This window comes from Ambystoma mexicanum, chromosome 6p (genome assembly GCF_040938575.1).
Source record: "Ambystoma mexicanum isolate Mex_15411 chromosome 6p, UKY_AmexF1_1, whole genome shotgun sequence".
In the NCBI taxonomy this organism is placed as follows: Eukaryota; Metazoa; Chordata; class Amphibia; order Caudata; family Ambystomatidae; genus Ambystoma; species Ambystoma mexicanum.
The window spans coordinates 1,310,712,525-1,310,735,970 of record NC_090935.1 but is presented as its reverse complement, the minus strand read 5'-3'; the positions used below and the strand labels follow the sequence as shown (position 1 = coordinate 1,310,735,970).

Genomic DNA, 23,446 nt, shown 5'->3' with positions numbered 1-23,446 from the left:
CTCTGCCAAATACAGCTGAAATTCTTTACTTTGGAGGTATACTTAAGGCTGGTACCCAAAAACTAAGGTAGAGGAGGGCATTCATTCCTTCAAGGAGATGCTTAGGACCAAACAGGATCACCTCTGTTTTTTTTTGGGTTAAACTGTAGCCAATTCTTTTCCATCCAGGTACCAATTTCTTCCAAACACCTGCTAACTAGGGCAAGGGCTTCCTCCACATCATCGAGCCTAATGTATAGCTGGGTGTCATCAGCATATGAATGAAATCTGAGATGATATTTCTCTAAGATATTCATAAGGGCACGAAGGTTAATATTAAAAAGAAGTGGAGAGAGTGCCGATCGCTGCGGCACGCCACAGCACTGGAGAAGGATAACTGAGAGAAAACCACCAACCTGAACATGTTGTTGGCGATCGGTAAGAAAAGATGTGAACCACTGTAACGCACTGTGTCAAACGCAGCGGACAGGTCGAGCATTACAAGCAGTGAGAGTTTACCTGCATCACCAGCCTCCAACATCTCATCCCAGACCACCATCAATGCCGTCTCTGTCCTGTGTAAGGGACGAAAACCAAATTGCACAGGGTGGAGGAGGCCGTGGTCTTCAACATAATCCTGCAGTTGTTTAGTGACCACTTTTTCCAGGATTTAGCCCGTCCAAGGGAGCCCAGCAATTGGTCGATAGTTATTATAGTCCTCGGGGTGCAGGCTAACTTTTTTCAATAGCAGTGAAATAATCGATAGTTTCAAAGCATCAGGCACTAACCCCTGAGTAAGTGAGAGGTTGACAAACGTAGTCATAAAAGGGGTAAGTTCCAATGAAAGTCATTTAGCGACTAAGGCAGGGATTGAGAAAAAGGAATAATTAGTGGGTTTCAGCTCAGACAAAAGGGCAGTAATATCATCCTCTGAAACTTGCTTAAAGCTGAACTGAGCTGTATCGGTCGGTGTCATATCCAAACCACTAGGTTTTTCTTTAACTAAACTAGAAGCTTCTAATTGAGGGGCTATGTATACATTCCGATTCACCCTAAGGTTGTTTTGTATATTCACGATTTTATCTCTGAAAAAATTATTTAGACCATTAGCATGAAGTACAGAAGAGGCTTTCACTGGTGCGTGTTTATTGGGGCTAACAAAGTCAGCAATTGTTTTAAATAATTCTTGGGGACTGTTTGGTGCTGTTGTAATTTTATTTGATAACAATTTTGATTTAGCAATGAACATCGCTTTTTTATAATTAGTCAGTGTTTTACTTGCCGCAAGAGAATATGCAATAGACTTAGAATGGAACCATTGGTGTTCGTAGTATTTATGTTCTTTTTTGAATTCCAAAAGATCTCTAGTATACCATATTTTTGAGGGCTTTATGATAACAATGTTTCTCAAGGGAGCATTTTTGGTACAAATATTGCTCATAATTTGAGTGCCTCATAATTTGGGTATCCAGATCTTTTTTCTTTCGCATAAGTCGAGTAGAGTCCTCACGTTGTTCTGCCTGCGGAATACCCTAAGATAGTGGTCTGTCCAATAGATGGGGAATGTATCAACCAGGCTAATCCCTTTTCCTCTTGCCAACGCTAGATCAAGACAGTGGCCCATTATATGAGAAGAAGTGTGGGCTAATATTAGAACCTCGTGCTGAGCTAGAAGTTCATGTAGTTGCTTTGACTCTGATTTTGTGGCATCCTCTAACCAGATATTAAAGTCACCAATGCACAATAGTTCCTTATATTTGCTGCCTGTTGAAATAAGGAAGTCATCTAGGCCCTCCAAAAATAGCACTGCTGACCCAGAGGGCCTATAGACCAGGACAACCTGAACTGATTACTTTGAGGATAGAGAAAAAGACATAGATCCAATCTCAGAGGTGTTCTCCCAGTGTAAGGCTTTGAGGTGAACACATTTTAGATGTGAGCGATCGATAACTGCTATCCCTTCACCTACTTTGCTCAACCTATTAATATATTGAATAGCATAACCCTCTGGTATCAAGTTATGGAAAATAGAATGAGAGATGTCAGTGAACCACGTCTCGGTGATAAATAACACTTCCATTCTGTGAGACTCAATTAAACGGGAAATCTCTATTGCATGGGCGACAGCAGATCTGGTATTTAAGAGCCCTGCTGATATTGACAACTGATAATTTAAAAGTGAGGTGGTGCACTCACTTACCAGTTTAGGCTTTTCAATTCCCATAGCCCGAATTTTAGAAAGTGCACGTAATGAAAAAGCCCCCATATTAATATGACCCATATAGGCCACTCATTGCATTTCATACAGAGAGGTGGGAACTAGCTTCAAGCTGACACATTGCATACCAAAGGGGTGTTAGCCCTACCTCCCTGTTGTCTCTTCCTGCAACCAAGCCTCTCAAAGCTTGCCTCAATTATTCCTCATTAGTATTTGCTGCCACCAGCCGGATTAGACAAAAGGAATGCAGATTCATGGAGCCTTTGATATTTAAATTAGGCTGCCCATGGCTGGAGAAAGGTGTGCCTTCCCCCTTCTTGAGATGCTTTGATGTGCCTGTGGCTGTCATATTCCAGCTGAATATGACGAGGGAAGACAGCGCCTGTAGGGTGTGTCTTCCCAGAGTACACGTGACTATGCATTTCATACGGGAAGCAGATGAAATGTGTGTGGAATGGCCTTATTCATTTCTCAGAGGTTGATCTCCCATTATACATTTCCATTTATCAAAAAATCAAAAAGCCCAAGCGAGCGCCCTCTCCCTGTGCGGATCGTCAAATTCCTCACATTGACAGAAGATAAAATAAAACAAAACATACAAAATAAAGGGTACATTACACTAAAACGCTAAAAGGAGGCATCCTTGGGAGCTTGATATGAGTCTCTCCACCAGTGCTCTACTTTGATTTTCTGTTTTTTTTTTATTTACTTGAATGGAAAGTGATCCACCTGCTAAGTGATTGCAACTCTGCAATGCCATTGTTTAACACTGATGGCATCGATTTCTTGCTGTGGGCTACTTTGGCTAGTCCGCACTCTGCTCTTCTGCCCCTTCCCTTGAACATACAAACATATTTGAAGCCATTAAAAACAACAAAAAGCGATATTTGAAAACAAGCAAAGGAAAAAGGGACAATGGCGAAAGGAAAGGATATTGGTTGTCTAGAGGAGCACATTGGTTGTCTTCACTGCTCACTGTGGCCGATTGAAGGACTATTTCCAAAATTCTAATTACGGTTCCCTTTCGCCACCAATTTCACATTGTAATATTAAGAATCAATTTTTATGAATAGGTAGAATAACCATAATAAAAATATGAACAGAACAATGTTTGAAATAATAAACATCTATTATCTGACACTTAACATCTTGACCAAAATTCAGCCAAGAACGCAAGAAACCTGTAGGTTTTACGTTGGACTTAGGAAATGAAGCAGCCCTGTCAGAATCCATGAATCAATTAAGTTGTGGAGACTTTTCTAAGGATTATTATTAATTGACTAGATACAAATCATGTTAAGCTTTTCATTAAAGCAATTAGGAATGTGTTGGCCCCTGGCAATGTGAAGGCATAAGACACAGACAACTGAGTACATATTGGGTCACACGCGTTTTTAAAATAAAAAGAGGGTTGGAAAAAGCCCTAACTTGCCCCATGCAAAGGTGGGATTTCCATACCTAACTAAAACTAATGATAGTCTATGTCAGGAAGTCCAAAGCAAAGGTCTGCCTGTGTACAAAGCCTATATTTGCCCTTACAACTACTTGAATAAAATCTGCAGGGATGTCAGCATCAAAAGAGAAGTGTTCAAAATAAAAGTTCAGAGCTTCTTCCAGCTCTTGATTGGAAAAGAGGTTTTCCCTTCCCCAAGATTCAGGATAGTTCACTTTGTCAAAAAGAGGGGTTCGCTTCCCCAAGCTTTCAAGTCTTTCAATGTTCCAAAAACAACACCATTCCTTGGGAAACTCCCCAGTTTTCTGGCAGAGTTGCCTTTCATCAATTTCACCAATTCACGTATTAATTTCAGTTCACCCAAGTTCTCCTTGATAGTCAAAAACAAGCTTTAAGTGACTTTTCCTTTAGGGTGTATTTGGTCTTGGTGCAGTGGTTGGATCATATGGTCCACCCATTATGGGTCACACAGCAGACACAACTTACTTGATTCTTCTTCACAGTTACACTGCCACAGTGGTATTGGATATATCCTCTTGGATCTTTCTTTATACTTGTTTTGCCACCATTCACTTGTTATACTTTAAAATGTTCTCAAAGCTTTTGCCACTGCTTATTCTTTCAGTACACACAGTTCTTTATATTCATAATGCACATTCCAACACTTATTGTCTTCAGTTTACACAATTCACAGTTCCTTTGTATCAGGGAATCTCACCAATTGCTTGCAATCCAAGTGGCATTCATTCACACTGGTTTTCTTTCTGTTTGGTATTCAAAACACAAGTTTTCATCTCATTTATTTAATTCACTTTAAATCCACTATCATCACATTCCCAGTTCCCTCTCCTGCTGGGAATGTGCACCCTGCTCATGGACATTTGCACAGTTTCCAAACTTCACTTTTCCTTGGCCCTTTTTTGGCCTTTTCAAGTTCTTCTTATTCACAATTCGGTATTCACAACACAAACACTTCCATTCAGTTTTCCCAGCCTTTTGCATATCGCACTATCCAAAGTCTTTAATTCAATACTGGACCGGCATTCACACTGCCTGAGCGGTCCTTCGCTCACTCGCAAGTGGTCTGACGTGCAGAAATAACGTGGTTCACCCCACAGTGTCCTTCGACTCAACGGGTATGTTGTCTTCTGGTGCTGAACTCTGCGTCAGCAGGCTATCTGTGACTGTCGCTCCTCCCGGCTCGGTGCGCCTCGGTTCTAGGATCTTTGCCATCTTGGTTGTACGGAGGAGTCCTCCCGACTCCAGGAACTCTGCAGACCAGTTCTGCTGTTGGAGACCTTCTGAAGGCTCCTGCCACACTCTGCTTCCACTCTAATGACTGCAGCTTCTGGGTGCCCCGGGCATGCGTCTCTCTGGTCTCATATCCGGCTTCTCCTGCAAGCGTTCCACAGGCAATCTCTCTGGCGATCTCCCAGGCAAACTCCCATGCAAACTCCCAGTCAGTCTCATCAGTCACTCCTGAGTGGGCCATTTATACCGCCTTCTCGGCCCCAGGTGCAAGCAATGTTCCTTTACTGAGTAATGGTCTTGGTACTCAGCATCCCTCTTCCTCGTCCCAGTACCAGAGTCGTGTTTGGTATGTCTGTGTTAATAAAGAGAGGATGTCTAACTCTGGGTTGTTTCTTCCTTGTCTCAGAACCAGAGTGGTGTGCATTGGGAGAGAGTTTTCTAGCGAAATAGGTAAGAGATTGGTAATATCCTATAAAAGCCTGGGTGACATTTCATTCCTTAGAAAAGGGAAATGGGGGCTACCTCATCCCCACTCCCCAAGTCTCCTCGACCCAGGTGACCCTCCCTCGCATATCCACCCCCAGGGACAAGATCCAAAAGCAACGGCCCTTTCTCCCATGTGGTTTGACTAAACAACGCACTGCTCAGCTGCCTCTCCCCACAGTAACTGACATCAAGTTGGGGGTGGTTTGGGACGTGCATCAGCAGTGAAGTACTGAATGGATGCGACCATGAAAATCCGGGCCCTCAGCGGCCAGCCACATGCAGCTTTCCAAGAAATGGAAGCAAAAGAGTATTTGTCATCTGGGACTATACAGTTTAGTAGCATTAAGATAATAGGAAGGTATATGGTGGAAAAATCAGTACCAAGGGCCAGATATTATGCTGGCAACCTGCAAACTGATTTTCAACAATACATTAAAAAGATCATTTAAAATAAATCTATTTTGATCTAGCAGGAGTCAATCTCAATGGCCAGTGGGATTGTAACATTAACAGAATAAGAATTGATTACATGGAAACGCCCATTTCGACATGTGAAGGGTTAATAGTTCCAACCTCTGCCAGTTTTCTTATGGGCATTGGTCACTAAAGTTATCTAACTAGGTAAATGTACATGTTCAACCTGATGATGACATTCTACTGCCTCAGCCATTTCCCCATAACTATCAATACCCTTGCCAAATCTGAGCAACAAAATACCACAATTACTAATGGGGCAGCAGAAGTGATAATACCAGATTATTGGTGAGGATGATCAAACCCACAGCTCCAGTGGCTGCCCGCTTTCCATGCAAGTGTTCAAACCTCTTGCCGACCAATAGTTTGTACTCCTACGTCACGTCCCCTTTCTTGCATACCTATGGGAGTTCCCTCAGAGCGGAGACGTGACCAGACCCATAGCAATCCCGAGCACACTTCCCCTTCAAGAATTTAGAGGGAGTGCAGAAGCAGGCCATGTGCAACCACACCCTGAACTCTACCTCTCACGCTCCTTCCCCCAGTCATTTTCTCTATTCTGGAAGAGTCCGTACCAGATGCAGCCCTCTCCTCATTTTTCTTCTCAGTGCTTCCCTGTGGTAACTTTAATCTTTATTTTCCACTTACTGCCTCCCATTTTATGCCGTGTAAAGCAGGGTTTTCCTTGTGCATTAGGGTCATTCTCAGCAGCGGACCCTCACACTCTTTGCTTAGAGAGCGCCCCGTAGTGACGTGCTTTCCTTCAAATCCTTTAGGAGTTGACTGATGCAGTGGGAGGACATCTTTCGGTTGGTAGCTCTGGATCACCTTAAGAACTATGTCAAGTCCAAGAGAGAGAGTATGACTCTTTTTACTTTGGCAACCCACCCAGGCGACACCCTTCCTGGGGTTTGACGAAGCAGGAGGGCTCCAAAGGGGCCTGTTGCGGTTAGCCACCATGTTACAGGGGTGTGCCCCAAGGTCTCAAATGAGACTTCTACTTCTGCCAACGCTAAGGATTCACAGTCTGGTACCAGGATTGGGCCTAAGGGGACTTTGATTCCTGACAAGGCTGATACTGGGGACTTCATCCCTGAGGGCATTTTGCTTCATACCAGGCTACTGTCCGAATACTCCCTCGCTCTACTCTCTAGGCAAATACCTGAGGGCATGAGAAGGCATGCGGCATCAGTAAGCCCCACTCCTCAGATATCTCGGGGAGCACCGCAGCCTGTACAGTGACCAATACCACATCCCACCCATGCCACGCCATGGCTCACCAACCCACAGCTGTCACTGTCTCGGGTCACATTCTGGTTTTTCACCAGGAGAAGCATCCCCAGCTGAGTCAGAACATGCACTGGGTGACACTGGGTGACACAGACATATTTCCTCCACAGCTTACCCCTGCTACATTTGGGCTCCCACCCTTTCACCATCAGATAGAATAGCCACCCAGTGTGAGGTGATATTCTCTTTCTCCTCTTTCTGTGCCCACCAGCAATTCGGCCCTGAGTTATGCACCAGGGACTTCCACTCAAGGACCCTCAAGGGAACATAGATTCTTTGACAGGTTACTGAAATAAATGCACTCAGTACCCATGAGGCAATATTTAAGACCCTCCCTAGCCAGTGAATCCACAGAACCAACCCACAGTTCCTCAGATACTGACAGCAGAGGCACCACCTCCTCCTCCAGCGGGGACCCAGGCTCTCAACCCATAGTGCCCATTGAACCTTCGCTTCTGAAAGATGCTCCTCTCCTGCCTAGTGCCCCAGATGATGACACAGTGGATAACCATGACAGCATGTCAGAAGACAATGAGGAAGTACCCGCGTTTGTTATAGCATTCCACGACTGGGTACAAGGGTTTATGGTATACCTGGGGATTCCAGTTCCATAAAGTCCACAGACGGTCCTTTCACCAGTCCTCATGAACAAGGCAACAGAAAGGTTGGGCATACACCTTCAGCCTGATGTGGTGGGGAAGCTATGAAAATTTGGCAAAATCCAGCTTCAGTTCAACCAGTCACTAAAGGTGTGGCCATGAGGTACAGATCCTTTAAGAAAAACTGTGTGTGATGTGTGACCCAATCGAGTGGAAAGAGTCAGACATTGTCTTCCTCTACCTCTTCACAGAATCGTCTGGGGCAGGAGGTCTGCCTCCTGGATAATGCAGGGAAGAAAGTCTACCCAAACTCTGCCAATAGATTCAAGCAGGCAGATGAAGAAGCAGACACGGTAGCGCCCAACCTTAAGTTCTGAAAAGAGCTGAGCGACTATGACTTTCTCACCCCACCTGAATTTCAAACAGGGTTCTGTTCTGCCTTGGCAGAAGCTCACCAGGTACCACAGGACCTCATGGAGGTCTATGGCCAGCACCTGGGCACAGCTGCTAGGGGTATGGCCATAGTTGTGTCTCTTAGATGACAAGCGCTGCTCAAAGCCAGCAAGTTTCAATCAGATATGCCAGAGCGAATTATGGATCTGCCTTTTGATGGGGTGGAACTCTTCAGCCCGGATACAGACGAGGAGCTGAATAAAAATAAAAACAGTGCACAAACGGTGACATCTTTAGCAGCTTTAACCAGGCCACCTGTAAAACCAGAGTCTTTGGGCCTACAGAGACATTTATTCACTGCCAGAAGTTCAGGGTTTTTAGAGGTCTCAACAACTACTGAAGAAGGCACGACAGATCTCTGAGTGCTCCACAAAAGAAGCAAGTACCTATATCTCCCTGGGGGCTCTGCTCTAACCTCTGCTCCACTCCATAAGCAAAACAGTCTAAGTAGTGTCAGAGTGCAGATCCACAGCTCCCTGCCCTGAGGGAGAGTGTGACATCATTTAGCTCAATGGAGGACCATAACCTGTGACAGCTAGTCCCTGTCAGAGGTCCACAGAGTCCATGACCTTTCTCTTACCTCCAATCCTCCATCTTCTGCCCACTCATTTAAAGACGCTCACACTACATGTCGCTGAAGATATCCAAGCTGTTGCTCATAGAAGCAATAGAGGTGGTTCCTCCTTCAGAGGAGGGGAGGGGGTTCTATTCAAGGTTCTTCACTGTTCCGAAGAAAAACCAGGCTGGCCTGTGGATTGTGCTACACCTTTCTACCGTCAATCTTTTCTGACCCCAAGAAAAGTTCAAGATTATTCCGCTTGCTTTCATCTGATATTCCCTACAACCCGGATGACTGGCTGGTAGCTGTGGGCCTGCAAGATGCATAGTTGTACATCCCCATTTGGCCTCCTCACTGCCCTTACCTGCGGTTCTCCATAGGCCACAAACATTATCAGTCCCTTTTGGTCTCATTTCGGCCCCAAAAGATTGGCTACCTTTGCCTCCACCTACTGTCCTCCTCCTACTCTTGCAGCTGACTCCCACCCTGACACATCCCTCTCTAACTTTCTCCTTTCCATCTCCAATACTCTAGACATCCTTGCCCCTGTCATGAGGGTCCGACTGAAGCCCACCAATAAGTTCAACTCTTGGTACGACTCTGACTTGCCTGACCTTAAACACAAGTGCAGGGCAGCGGAACAGAAGTGTGATCTTCAGGTGCACCCTCTGATGAGCAGGCCTGCTTCCTTCTGAAAGGACAATATGGACTCTGCATCCTGTTCAAGAAAAGAGACCATGTTCAATCCTGCATCTCTGCGGCATCCAACAACACGGCCAAACCTTTCAAAGTCTGCAAGGAACTGGCCAACCCTACTGCAGCCTCATCCTCTATTGCCAAAACCCAGGCCCTTTGCGAGGCCCTGGCTGCACACTTCACAGCAAAAACACAGGACAACCTGTCCTCTATCTCCTCCGCACACACTCTTACACCATCATCTTTTGGGCTCCCCTTGCCCGTCCCCACCACGCCCTCTCTTCTTGCCTCCCTCTCCTCTGTCACACCTGAGAAGGTTTCTAGACAGGTCCAGTCTATGAAAGCCTCTTCCAAACAGGTGGACCCCTGCCCCTGCAAAACCACCATGGACAACATTGAGGGACTAGCACCAGCCTTGGCAGACCTCTGCAACCTCTCCTTCACCACTGGACTTTTCCCTACTTCTCTCAAGCATTGTCCTGTACACCCTCTTCTCAAAAAACCCTCTGCTCTGCCAACTCTGGCAAAATATCCCCCAATCGCTATCATTCCTTTCCTGGGCAAACACCTGGAGAAGTTGGCTATCTCTCAGCTTACCCTCCACACTGAATCTTTTGACTGTCTCCATGAGCATCCAGAGGCACAGAAACTGCTCTTCTGAACACCTGTGAGGACCTGCTCTCAAACCTTCACTCTAACTCTCACTCTGTCCTCATTCTTCTTGACCTCACCTCTGCTTCGATACAGTGAACCACAAGATCCTGATCTCCTGTCTCTGTGATACCCTGGGCATCACAGATCAGGCCCTGGCATGGCTAAAGTCCTTTCTCTCTGACCGTCCTTCCCAGGGTGAAATGTGGGTCCTTACTCCCGCTATCAATCTCTCTACTTGGGGTGTTCCCCAGGGTTCTTATCTATCCCCCTGGTCTTTAAATGTCTACATGCCCCCTTTGGCCCCCAAGATCTCTGCCTTCATTTCCAACTTTCTATCGATGACCCACAGCTCTCTTTCAGGTTACCCTCAGCCTCCTCCTCCTCATCGCTCATTTCTGACTCTCTGTCCGCAAAATCAGTCCTGGTGTGCTGCAAATGATCTCTGCCTTAATGCCAGTAAGACAGAGATCGTACTCATTGGGATCCCTGCTCCCACTTTCCCACTTTCACTCTGGCCGGCCTCTCTTGGTCCTGCGCCCTCACCCACCAGTGAGGCAAAACACCTGGGGGTCATCTTGGACTCCACTCTCTCCTTCTCTTCTCACATCTCGGACATCTCCAAAAAGTCCCACTATGAACTGCACCTCCTCAAAGGCATTCTACCTTTTATCACCTTCTCCCAGAGGCTCACCATCTCCAGAGCCCTGGTTCTCTCAAGACTGGACTACTGCAACAGTCTCTTTCTCAATCTTCCTACTGCTAATCCCCGGCCTCTTCAACTTATCCAGAATTGAACTGCGAGACTTATCCTTGGCCTCAAGCCCAGGGACCACATCTCTGGTGCTGAAATCTCTCCACTGGCTCCCCGTGGCTGCAAGGAACAAGTCCAAGTCCCTCTGCATAATCCACAAGGCTTTCAGGGGCCACGGCCCGTACTATCTACAACGCTCTCTTCCTAAATACTCTCCTTCTAGAACCCTCCGCTTGACCTCCTTCAACTCTCTGCGGGTGAGCGGTTTTTCCAAACAGGGTTTTGGGGTAGATCCTTATCCTCTGCAGGTGCCTCCCTCTGTAACAGTCTCTGTGCCTCTCTCCATCTTGAGCCGGACCTCCTTAGGTTCCGGAAACTCCTCAAGACTTTCCTATTCTCTTCCTCTTTGTCTTTCCCTCTCCCCTGCTAACCTCCTTTCTCTTCTCTCCTGCTTCCCTCCATCTTTCTCTTCCCAACTGCTCAGTTCGCTGACTGGTCACCTGATGCACCCCAGAGTCCCACAGGTCCCAGGCTCCCCCTCCAGTCCTGCACTTGCCTCCGGGCATCTGCACTCTGCTCGGCACTACTGCACTCGGAATATGATCCTTGAAAGGGGCAACCACTCTGTGCTTAACTCAGGATTTTCTGGACTGGGTGCACTTGTCTTACCCCCCTCTCCATCGCACTTCCTGTCTGCGCACTTGCACGACCATGAACGTTCTAGCCTAGCAAGTTTGTTCTGTCCTGTTCTCCCTCTATCCCCCCTCCCTTGCTTGGTTGTACCTGAAATACTCTAGCGTAGGCGTATTAGGGATGACCAACCACCAATCAATCTGAAATGTTGCGGTAGTATATAGTACAGTAGTTTATTGTTCTGCATGTCCTTTTCCCTCCCCCCCACACCTCTTCCCTCATACTCTTTGTCATGTACTTGCACTATCTGACAAGTTGTTAGGCATAGTATGGTAGTTTGTTGATTGTATGCTCTTCTCCTCCCCCAACCCCTTCTCTCATTCCTTCCTGTCATGCACTTGCACTAGTTGAAATGCCTCTAGCCTAGTATGCTAGTTATTTTTGTTAGATCATTCGGAATCTTCAAGGCCTTCAAGGCCTTAGAATGACGACTATATTCCCTTGTTTCCTTCCCGCCTTGAAGCGCTTTGAAGCACTTCACTTGTGTATAAGTGCTTTACAAATAAACAATTACAAAGAGCCTCCCAATTGGAGAACATTCTGAGAAGAAATACAGTCTGAGTCTCTTAAAGAGGAACTCTGTTATTATTTGGTTGTAAATAGTTAAGAACTGTTTACAGAATTAAATCACCATAACATGATTCACAATTGAGAACTGAAAGCTTTTTGGTGTTGAAAAGAGAGAAAGCATACTCTTTAAATCGCCTCTGAGCTAAATAGCAGGCTTAACCAGGCAAAGCAAGGCTGCATGGGAAGGAGTGGGTAAGTTGGATGAATAGAAAGTGTAACCCGTTCTGTGTGTGTATTGCAGATCGCCAGTCCTGAATCGGAGGGTGCAAGTTTGAGTCTGGAGCTGGTACTTGTTTTGTTTTTCTGTTCCCCTTCCTTTTCTGATTGGTCTGGTTTGCAGTGGATAGTTTAGCCAGTTGCAGACATAACCATCAGGAGGGGTCGTGGGGTTCTCAAGTCCTGCACGAAGAAGGAACTAGGACCTGACAATGGGTGGTTTAAACTCTTCCATGAATATGGAGGAAAGGGATTGGGACATAGGAGTAAAGAAAAGTTACTCACGGTAGTGACTACTTTACTCCAAGTCCAATGTCTCCCTTTGTCCATACGCCCATCCTCCATCCCTTTGAAACTAGTTAGACAGGTCCTCCCAGCCCTCTCAGCAGATCAGGGACTGAGGAATAGGTGCACAAGAGGCAGGGTTCGGGGGAGGAGGGATGTATGCCCTACGTGCACTTGGCCTGCTCTGGCACTTTGTCTGAAATTCTAAAAGGCAAAGGCTTGCTACAACTCTGGTCCTGTCCCCACTTTGTAGGAACACCCATAGATGTGGAGGAAAGTGAACATTGCACTAGGAGTACAGTAGTCACAATGATGTGAAACCTTTCCTGCATTGATGCATGCCTGAGTGCATGTGAATCGATTATCGGCACAAAATACCTGCGCACATTGTGGACAGAGCATGCATGTGCAGGGATTATGATCCCTGTGGAACTATAAGAAGATACACACAGCCTAATTTTCCCAAAAACCATCATTTGCATTCAAGGGACCACCAAAGTTAGCACCCACGTGCGGTGGGGCTCCCTGCACGCAATTTTCAATGTCCACGAAGCAGAGTGGACAAGGAAAGAGTTACAGTGAGGAGAACACGCTATTACTCTTTCCATTTTCCTCTCCGTCTAATGGCAAAGTAAATTCTGTCTGCAAATACAATTTGCAGCCAGCGTTTACTGATGGCTGCCTATGGAAAGCACTGGGTCTTGACCAGGTGCAACACCAAAGCAGTTTCCACAGGAATCCATTGGCTGTATTGCCTGCATTAGGATGCCATGCAGGCATACTACAAGGTTGCACTCCCGAGATGGGGAGGAGTGCCTAGCAGAAATGTCATGTATGCTCGATGCCCTTCCCCCATCTCGTCAATGCTCCAGAATGAGGTGTCACTTTCAATGGGAAGTAAAAGCATTGCGCCTCACTTATACACCTCCATTTAGCATCCCTCTCTTTCAAAGTTAGTCTGATAGTGGCGAAATGCTGTACATCGCTTTGGATGGGTGCCTCGGCCACCCTCTGGGCTTTTTCAGGGCTGAAATAATGTCAATGTGTGTGTGTCGATGAAATTGCTGTTTGCAGCAAGAAAATAAAAGAGGGATCTGTCAAAGTACATCACCTCTATTCACAACTCAGGAATCACTCAGTGGCTTTAAATGATGCCTTGCAGTTGTGTGCATTTAAAGCTATGGTGAGCAGAGAAAAGCTGCAAAACTCATCCATCCTTCTGCACAACAGAAATGCAACTTTCCCTTTGATCATTTAGGCGCCAGTCTCCCGGATTGCAGCTCTTTATCTAAACCTTTCCCAGGAGAAACGGGTCAGAGTACAGCAGACCTTTTTACACAAATACGCAAGAAAGTGCAGCCAACTTTTCTGCTTCCGTTAATGAACCAAAAAATCCCCAAACACAGTCCTATTCCAAGGCTGTGCCATTGTTAAATGTAGTTTGGGCCACTGAACGACATATGGTAGTCGTTCAGCACTCATCCAGGTGCTTTCTCTATTCCCTTCAACAATGTGATCTAGTTGACATGCCTGGCGATTAAGGGCGTTGAGGCAATGTGCTTCCAATTCAATTCCTCTTATGCGGAAATCATTTTATCTGTGGATTCTCTAAGCTGAGATCCCATTCTTGGGTCACAGTTCTCCTGGTAATCAAACAGCAGTCGCGTGTATTTTCTAAATTACTTGCTGGCTCATTTCCGGTTGGGTGAAAGGCTTGTTAAACACTTGCAATATTTCTTGTATTTTCTAGTGCAGGTTTTTTTTTTTTTTTTACTGCAATGGCTATTAATGGACTGTATTTCTGCTGTTTGGTGCCCTGACATATCAGCGTCAACTTTGTGCCAAAAAGGCAGCAAAACAAAATAAATTAATAAAAAAGGACCTTACCACTGTGCCAGCAAAGCATTAGTGAGGCATCACAGCTGCACTAACTCTACCTACTTTCAAATCTGCTACTTCAAAGAAAGTAAAACCTAAAAATGAATTTCCAAAGGTCTCTAAATCCCAGGACTCTAATACAACATTTCTAATCTTGTTAATTGATTTGTTATTTTATGGTGTTTTATACCGCGTTTGGCGCCATTTGCATGGTCTCTTGGCACTTTCCGTGTTTATCGGGGCACTTTCTTTTATCATGCATTGTTTGATAATCTCACACTTTACAACATGTTTCGATCACCTAAACAATGTGTGTAATATCTTATATGGGATCCAAACATAATTTTCCCTCATAAGTGTGGTCTGGGAGGATAGTTTAGGGGCAATGTGCTATCTTGGAAACAAGACAACGCTGAGCATTCAAGGTTCGATACCTACTCCCGCGCATAGAGGCTGGAATCCAGCATGACACGTGATATAAATTAGCAATTTTCCTTTTTTTTTAAATGTATTCTAAGTGATCTTTTATAGGCAACTACCCCAGCATTCATCCTTGAATTCATACACAAAGATATCACTTTTCTTGCATAGCATATGTTATCAAGGAGCCTGAAGATGAAAGGGAGCCTTGAATGGGGGCCTTTAATTAAAGGTGATAAATTAGGTCACACAAACCAGTCATCATCAAACAATTGTTCATCCTGGACTGCTGGTATAGGTAGAGTTAAACAATCATATTATTTTAAAAATGTCATTTTAATCAATAAAAACCATTATCACCCTTTGGTTTAACATAAAGGTATAGTTACTTATAAGGAATACAACATTCAAGGACAACATTCCATAGATGGACGTCGTGTCGCATTACAGCGTCTACTAAAATGGCCTATTCAGCCAAACTATTAATAGGATTAGACTAGCTTTGATCAAATAAGTACTGGAAAGGGATATGGCGTACCCTCATTATGTATAGGAAAAAGAGGATAACCCTCCACACACGCCACTTGCAGGTGCAGAACAGAGATTGCAGGGCTCCCAGCAGCATAGAGCTGAAAGTACCAGCCTTGATAAAGAGGAATGTCATTTTGCTTATCACCCAAGCACATAGAAGAGCACAGGCGTTTTTAGAAGGTTTGCAAGCCCCTGAAGAAGTTCCACAGATTGAGTCTGAAAACAGAGGCATTGCTAGATTTGCACAAGTTTTAGGTGTTTTACGCAGTTGGTAGTATTCAGCACTGTGACACTTTGGCACATCATACTTTATATGGGGTTAATTATATGTGTTTGCATAAAAGGCAAATTGTTCCACCAGTCGATCTAAAATGTTGGTTCTGTCAGGGAAAAAAGGTAACTTTGAGACATTTGCTTAGAGAATGTTCTTAATTGCTAATGCAAAGACGTTCTCATTTTAAGTGCCTCTTTGAGGAGTATGAAATTGTGACCAGTGACAAATTGTGGGAGATGTTGTTTCACACTAGTAGGAAATCTGTAAGATATGCCATAATTAACTACTTAGGGAGCCTAGGTCTGAAAGTGACAGGGAGGCTAAACTAATGAAGAGTTAGTGGTAAAGTCCTATGAAGAAGAGAAAGAACTATATTTTAGATTGTGCATTTTATAGTTCATATTGTTTTAGGTTTTTTTAATTATTTGTACTAGTTTTGTGAAACAATTGTGAAATAATAATGAAATCAAGATGAGGTTTGATTTATGTTGTGAATAAGATGTCGTAAATTTCCTTACAAGTGTATAAATAGTTTTTTATAACACAGATGTTTATGTTGAAAGGTCGAGATTTATCTTGACCAAACCAACTAAATAAAAGAAAACAAAAAAACAAATGATATGCGTTTTAAATTTACTGAATTATGGAATGTTGTCTTGTTTATATGTAACTATGCCCTCATGTTCAATCGAAGGGTGATAATGGTTTTTATTGATTGATTATTACCTTTTCAAATGAAATGAAATTCTGAAGATAATATGATTGTTTAACTCTATATTAGCAGTCCAGGTTGGTTTCGTGTATCTAGGAGCTGGTGTTGCCAGGGATAACCTTCCAGCTGCTGTACCAAAAACCCTGAGATCTCCCATAGTTGAATTAAATCATCAAACAGTGGGGCAATTGATTGATTGCTGATTATCAAGGAATTGGCAAAGAGAACTGAACGTGTTTGTTTTAGATGGGCCCCTTCATTCTAGTCGCTTTACTCTTTTGCGCATCTCACTCCAAAGATTTAAAATTCTTTTTGTTCCAAGGGAATAACTCTGGCATTATTACAAAAAAAAGCCGCCTCTAACCAGCCAAGCCTAGTCAGTGGGCATAAATGTGCAAGTGGGATGAAGGAGACTGTGTTAGAGGTATGGGGTATGGTGTGCAGTCATTTGATCGAATAAATAATGTCGAATTACAAATAATTAGAAAAAATAAGGTCGAAAAAAAAAGTAGATTTTATTTTTTTATTTATATATATTTTTTTGGGTTCCGCATGTCAAAATAAAGGTTTTTTTTTTTTTTTAAAGGGAGGGTTGGGGTGGAACCCCCCCATTTAGAATAAAAAACGTAATAAAAAACAAATTCGACTTTTTTTTCGACATTTTTTCGAGTTATTGACTTTCGACATTATTGTTTTCGATTATATGACTATAAACCATGGGGTATACACTGGTTCACAATAGCAGCATCCTCTAAATGTTTCCAAAACAAAGAAGTCCACTATAATGTGTTATAAGACTGGGGAATATATTTCCTGATGAGGCTCACAAGTGCAGGAGCAGAAGCAATCTGAGAGGGTGCTATGTTACATGTCGGGTGGGGGAGGGGGATCAGGAAAACCAGAGAGGGAATGGTGAGTAAGCGTATTCTTGAAGATCTACTGATTTGACTCACGGGCCTTTGTTGGGAGGAATATAGCCCTTGAGAATGGTACAGAGTTTGTTGATTAGATAACTGCTATTGGAAGAAAAACGACTTCCAATATCTCATTGGTATTGGTATTGTTTATTTATAAAGCGCCTATACACATGCAGTGATTCAAAGCGCTCAAGGAGGGTGGGAACATGGGGTAAAAAAACAACAGTCGCTCAGAGCCCTTGACATTCTGAGACGATAACTGTCTGCACAGGCTGAGAAAGTGACAAAGATACATTTAACAGTTCAGATACAGCAAATAGGCCTCACAGCGATTCTGCGGTTTTTATCAAATGCACATTAAGGAGTGAAGACGGAAGAACAGACAGACGATCTTCAGGCAGAGATGCATTCAGATCGTCTAAGTGCAAGACGGTCAAGGGCGAGGGTGAAGGGGTCCAAGTGCACCCAGTCGGTAGAGGCTGGGATAAGTGCAGAGAGGGAAGCTCTCTTGGATTTATTCAGAAGTGCAGTGAGGGGGGATAGGCTGCAGGGCCCTGAGGCAAGTGCAAAGTGGACTGGCGGGGGTGCCATGGACCTGTGAGACTCTGAGGACAATGTTATGTTATGTGATATTTGTATAATGAGTATCTGCTGTTGTCATGGCTTTCAAATGCTTTGGGAGGTCTGGTACTTCAACAGATCATAGTCGGAAGGACAATGACACTGTATCATGCATTGTGATTGTGGGCAAATGACAATTTTGCCAGAAATTAGTATTACTGTAACGATATATTTAGCAGTATTTTTTTTTTTTGGGTGTGGCGTACTGTGTGCTTTGCTATGTCACTGAACATGTGTTTGCTGGCATGAGGACCACATTTGGCGTGGTGCTGATTCTGCTGATGTGGGGATGCTGCACTAGAAGGTGAAGCAAGCAGCATGCATATATGTGACTAGCTATCCCTAGAGCAACTGATTACAATTCAGTGCTCTGGAATGACATGTTACACAGTACTTCATATTACATGCATCGATGCTGAGCATTACATGTTAAGCAGCATATTACTATGTAGGCATGTTTGATAGACTGCAGTTTGGTCATAAACTAGTTGGATATGAGTTGTTAAGCTTAGCTGATTTTTAATTTTGGTTATTAGGTGGCACTAAAGCGCTAATTATAAGCTGAAAGATTGCATTGGAGTACAGCTAGGAAGAAATTGCATATATGGGGGAACACAACGATTGTAGGTGTTGTTTGATTATCAACCCATTGATTGACTGCCAGTGGCCATGCGAATCCCTGTGGCCATTCCCACCCAGTTCCTGCCCCTCCCTGCCCCAAACACATCCTCCTGGGATCTCGTTGAGCTTGCTTTAAACAAGCCTTACCATCAAACTTTGTCCTTAAGAGTGCCTGCCAGTGTTTTTTCAAAGCAGTGTTGTAAAAGTTAATGACTTAATTGGAGATGTACACCCGCTACTGGTGTAATAAAAAAGTCTTAACCTGGTCTGCCTTCAACCACTTGATTTATAAGCAGTATACATGTCCTTCAATGAAGCCCTGTTAAAAACAAGCACTGGCTAAGACAACATTATTGTCTGGCGTGTAGTGTAGAGAAACCCCTCAACGCTCATAGCAGAAAAAATATAAACCACTGTGGAAAAAGGCTGGGCAAACCTCTTGCAAAGAGAACAAGGTTTAATCTCACAAAAATGCAAGTATGTGCCAACAACGAACTCTGCTGCCAGGGTACGCTCTCACAAAATCAGCATGAGCAATAGTTTTTAAAGGTAACAAGCGTCACAACTGATGTACATCACATAGGTTGCAAATCCAAGTAGCTGGTTGGTGTGACCCTATACATAGGCAGCCTGCTCCATAAGGGATGCCAGGCCATTGGTCCCAGCTTCTCCTGTCCGTCTTCTTACACATGGGGTCCTTCATTGTACATCATCAAACGCAAACCTTCTAATTGGCAATTACTAACACAGTTCAGTGCATCTCCTATCTGTGGCCTAATGTGCACCTGGTACTGCAGACATGGGCGCAGAGGATACTTTCGAGGTCACAATAAAGCTAAACCCCCGCTTGATCCCAGACACGTCAGAGCCTTTCCAAATCTTCCCACCCTGGTTTTAGGTCTGTTACATTTTCCCCCCAGGCACCTCGCAGCACAAATCACGGGATCCCAAATTTGGTGAACTCGCCTTTCTGCTGTGATCTTCCTGATAAATTGGTGATTTAACAGTTTTATGGTTGGTGGTCTGGGGCTGGCTGGTACACTGGAATGCGGGGGACTCGGGACTGCGGCATCTGGGCACTATAACTGAAGGTTTGGACTGATGAAGGTCAGAAACTCGTGCCCTCCTTCGCGTGGGATAACTTTTCACAGGGAGCTCTCGGGCCCTCTCGTGGCCTTGCAGGGCACATTCCTTCTGGGATACAAGTGCAAATCGTATGAGACAATGAGAGGTTTATGAATCTCCATGCGTTTGGTCTTTCCCACTACTGCCTAGGCTGCAACCCGACCCTGCATGCACATACATATCCTTATTTTGTGGGTACAGACCTCCTGTCCTGGCTGCAGCGCGGTGCTATCCTCGATTTCAAGATGGCTGTTGTTTTCTAAGATGACGTTTCACCACCAGCGTAATCTATACCCAAACCGTTAACCTGTCCATAATACAGCTTCTATCGACACCCCCATCCCCTCTACAGTCTCCCAAGGGTGCTTGCTTCGGCAGCAAATATACTAAAATTGGAACGATATAGAGAAGATTAGCATGGCCCCTGCGCGATGACACGCAAATTCGTGAAGTGTTCCATAAAAAGAAAATTGAAATTAAAAAAAAATCTCCCAAGGCACCTATGACACACTTGTATGCCTCTGCCTCATCCAGAACCTCTTGAGGGTCTGGGGAGATCTCCCTCCCCCAACAATAAGTATTCAGCATTTGCTAGGCACTGCTATCATATTGCCAGGTACTTGCACCATTTTGCACCCGCTGCCATCAATGGGCACTTAATACCCCTACGGCAGTGCCAGGCAAATGTGTTTCCTCTGCCTAACCAAAAGCTAAAACATTTGCTATTGCCAATGTTTGTTTGACTAATGCCAGCTATGTCCTCGGGTGGAAAGTCTTGGTAAATCACCCAGAGCGTAATCCTTAATTCTTGTACATTAGATTAGGGCAGAGGTTCACCACCCAGGTGTAGCACTGTTCTAACTGTGTCTTCACCTTAATATTAAGGGTTCCATGTGATAATATCGCCGCAAAAATATCGGCATACAAATATTTTGCCATATTTTGGCGGCAATATTACCCCATGGAACCTGCGGGGGACACCCCCGCTACCCTCATATATTTTAAAAGGGAGCGGGGGACTCCCCCGCAACCCCCACATCCATTTACCCCATAAATTATCCCCATCAAAAATATCGCCTATGGCCATTCCCGACGACCATATGTGCGGCGATATTTTGGTGGGAATAATATCGCCTGATACCATCTTAAGGACGTCTACATAACCAATAAGCGCAGCAGCATTAACGCCTCTTTTCAAGCTCCACATGTTCCTCATAACTCATGGATTGAGTACTAATGTCACAGGGCCAATGTTTAGGGCCTCTGTTACAAGGAACATGCTTTTATTGCACCTCATGCAGGTGCGTAAAGGAATTAGGGGAATCTAGTCTGGGTGTTGCCAGGTTTGTAAAAGATCCGGGGCTACAACCAAAGGACCTGGGGCAATAGCCCCCTCGGCCCCACCATAGCAACGCCTCGTAGCCTGAGCACTAAATTGCATAAATGAACCTTTTGATAGTGGGTGCAGTTCACCTCGCCTGCCCCGCGGTGCACCACTTGCTGGGTGTCCCTGTAGAAGGTATGTGATGGCTTGCGCTTGCCACCTTGTATCTGTCCGTTTTCTTCACTTCTCCTCAGAGCACACCTGGACAGGAAATGTCCACTTGTGTGGTGTTTGTCCTCTGCTTTAGACACACACACTGAGGACCACTATCTCTTTCCTGACTTCACTGGAAGCTCAGTGCAATCCTCGTCTCTGCCTCCCGTCTGCGAGGGGGCTGGAATTCTCCTGTGCAGGTGATGTTTTCTTTCTTTGATTTTTGGGAGGCAGTGGATGCAAGAAGTATTAATTCTGCGTCTCCCCCCAGCAGCCATTTTTACCTCATGGCCAAATTGTGCCTTCAAAATCTGCACTCAGGGGAAACCAAGCTGGAGCCATTAGAGGTTTGAATCAGGTTGTAGTTTATTCTCCCGTCTTTCCAAGATCAGACAAGCATCCACCGGCCATCCATTCACCAAGCTCACAGGATCAACAGACACTCACGGAACACACATACCTCGGACATGCCCTGGTTTCCGTACACCGTCACATTCATGACATCACTAGTGGCCAATCCCTCGTGTGCATTTACTCAGGATCCAACAGATACCCATCTTTTGAAATAGCAGTTCAGGAAATGTCCAGTGAGCCGCTTTGTCTCCAAAGAGTGGGACGGTCTAACAGTTGAATATAAGGTATCACCAGTGGACAATCAAGGAGAACATGAACGTTCTTGGACTTCAAATGTTCCTTCCTATTGTCTCATACATGCGGGTGAAGGCTGGCAGTAGGGAGCACTTTCATTTTATCGAAAAGATTGCAAGTACTTTATATTAGACAGTGCAAGGTGTATGTATAGGGATAAATAAAATTACATAAATGTGTCAAACATTTGCAAAAGTCAATATAAATGTGTGGGAAATAATGTGTGCTACTACAAAACATTGTAGCAAATGATTTCCAGTTGGATATGTATCTTTAGGATTCTCTAAATAATTGCAGCACAGATGATACTCTTGAGTGGTTTAGAGCTCGTATCTCCCTTGCTCATCCCGCCAGTCCTCCGCATGTGATAAGGCGATATCACTAAGAACGTTTCTCAACAGTGCCACCCACGCGATCACTCATCACTCAATTTCTAGGAAACAAAACACGACTAATCAACTTTCCTAACAAAATCCATCTATTGTCCCCATACTCTGCTATTTTTTCAGACATTATTTTGACGTCCACGCCAATCCCTTCGACGTCCTGTGCACGCAGGTTGCCTCTTGTACTTCCTCCTATTTATCAGCTATCAATTCTGGGAGCCTTGCTGAGCGTACGTGAAGTTGCCAAACTTTAATCAGTTCCTTATACCTTTATGCAGAGAAATGTCTCCCTGTGTGCCAATTTGGATAGTTGCTGTGTTTAGGGACATGTCTTCCCAGGCAGCGAATCGCCTTGCTCGCTGTAAGACATGCATGCTGTCAGAGACCATATGGACTGTGTTATGTTCTAAATGCTCCCTTGCAACCATTACCGTTTCTGCTGCTTAGAAAACCCGCTGATGACCTCCAACCATGTCTGCAGCTGCCAGATCATGTTGGAATCACTGCTCTGCTAATCTGTGGGTCTTTAGTTACTGACCATCTCTTAAATAAATTGCCTCTGCTACAAAGTGTACTAGAGGTTAGGTATACTTTGTTGTTGTAAAGTCAGTTTGCTGGTTTCCTTATTTTAATTGACAAAGTCCTGACACGTTAGTGGCTGTCTCCCATTTTCACATCGGTCAGAAAGCGTCTTTTCCTTCTTCCTCCCCAGGTAACCCAGATTGATTGATCTGCTCCCTCCCCCTCGACCACCACCAGCCTATCTCACTCAGGCTTCCCCCGCGTTACCCTTAGTTAGTCCGCTCTAGTTGGCACGTGGTTGCAATGCTGCGTGAGCACTCAGACGTTTGCAGGTGCCACCCTCAGTTTTTGGTTGGAGAATATTCCTGCCATATACATACTGTTCTCATCTTTATAGTTTTCTAAAATAATCCCTGGTTTTGCTTTAAATTAACAGTCCCAGGAATGCAATATTGTCTTTCCATTTCCTCATAAAAGAGAATGGATTCTGAGTAGACTCTCTGTCCTTCTCCCTCTCCCCCTCACTCTTTATCCCTCTGTCATTCTAGACCTCTGACACTCAATTCATCTCTCTCTCTCACACACACACACACACACTCTCACATGGAGCTCCACCAAACAGTCCTA

General features: G+C 44.6%; 1 protein-coding gene and 1 pseudogene across 1 annotated transcript in view; both read left to right on the top strand.

Annotated features, from left to right (window-relative positions):
* ADAMTSL1 (ADAMTS like 1) overlaps nt 1–23,446 on the top strand; it is a 941,617-nt gene that overhangs the window by 614,616 nt on the left and 303,555 nt on the right. The window lies entirely within an intron of this gene.
* On the top strand, nt 20,093–20,192 carry LOC138512378 (U6 spliceosomal RNA; annotated as a pseudogene).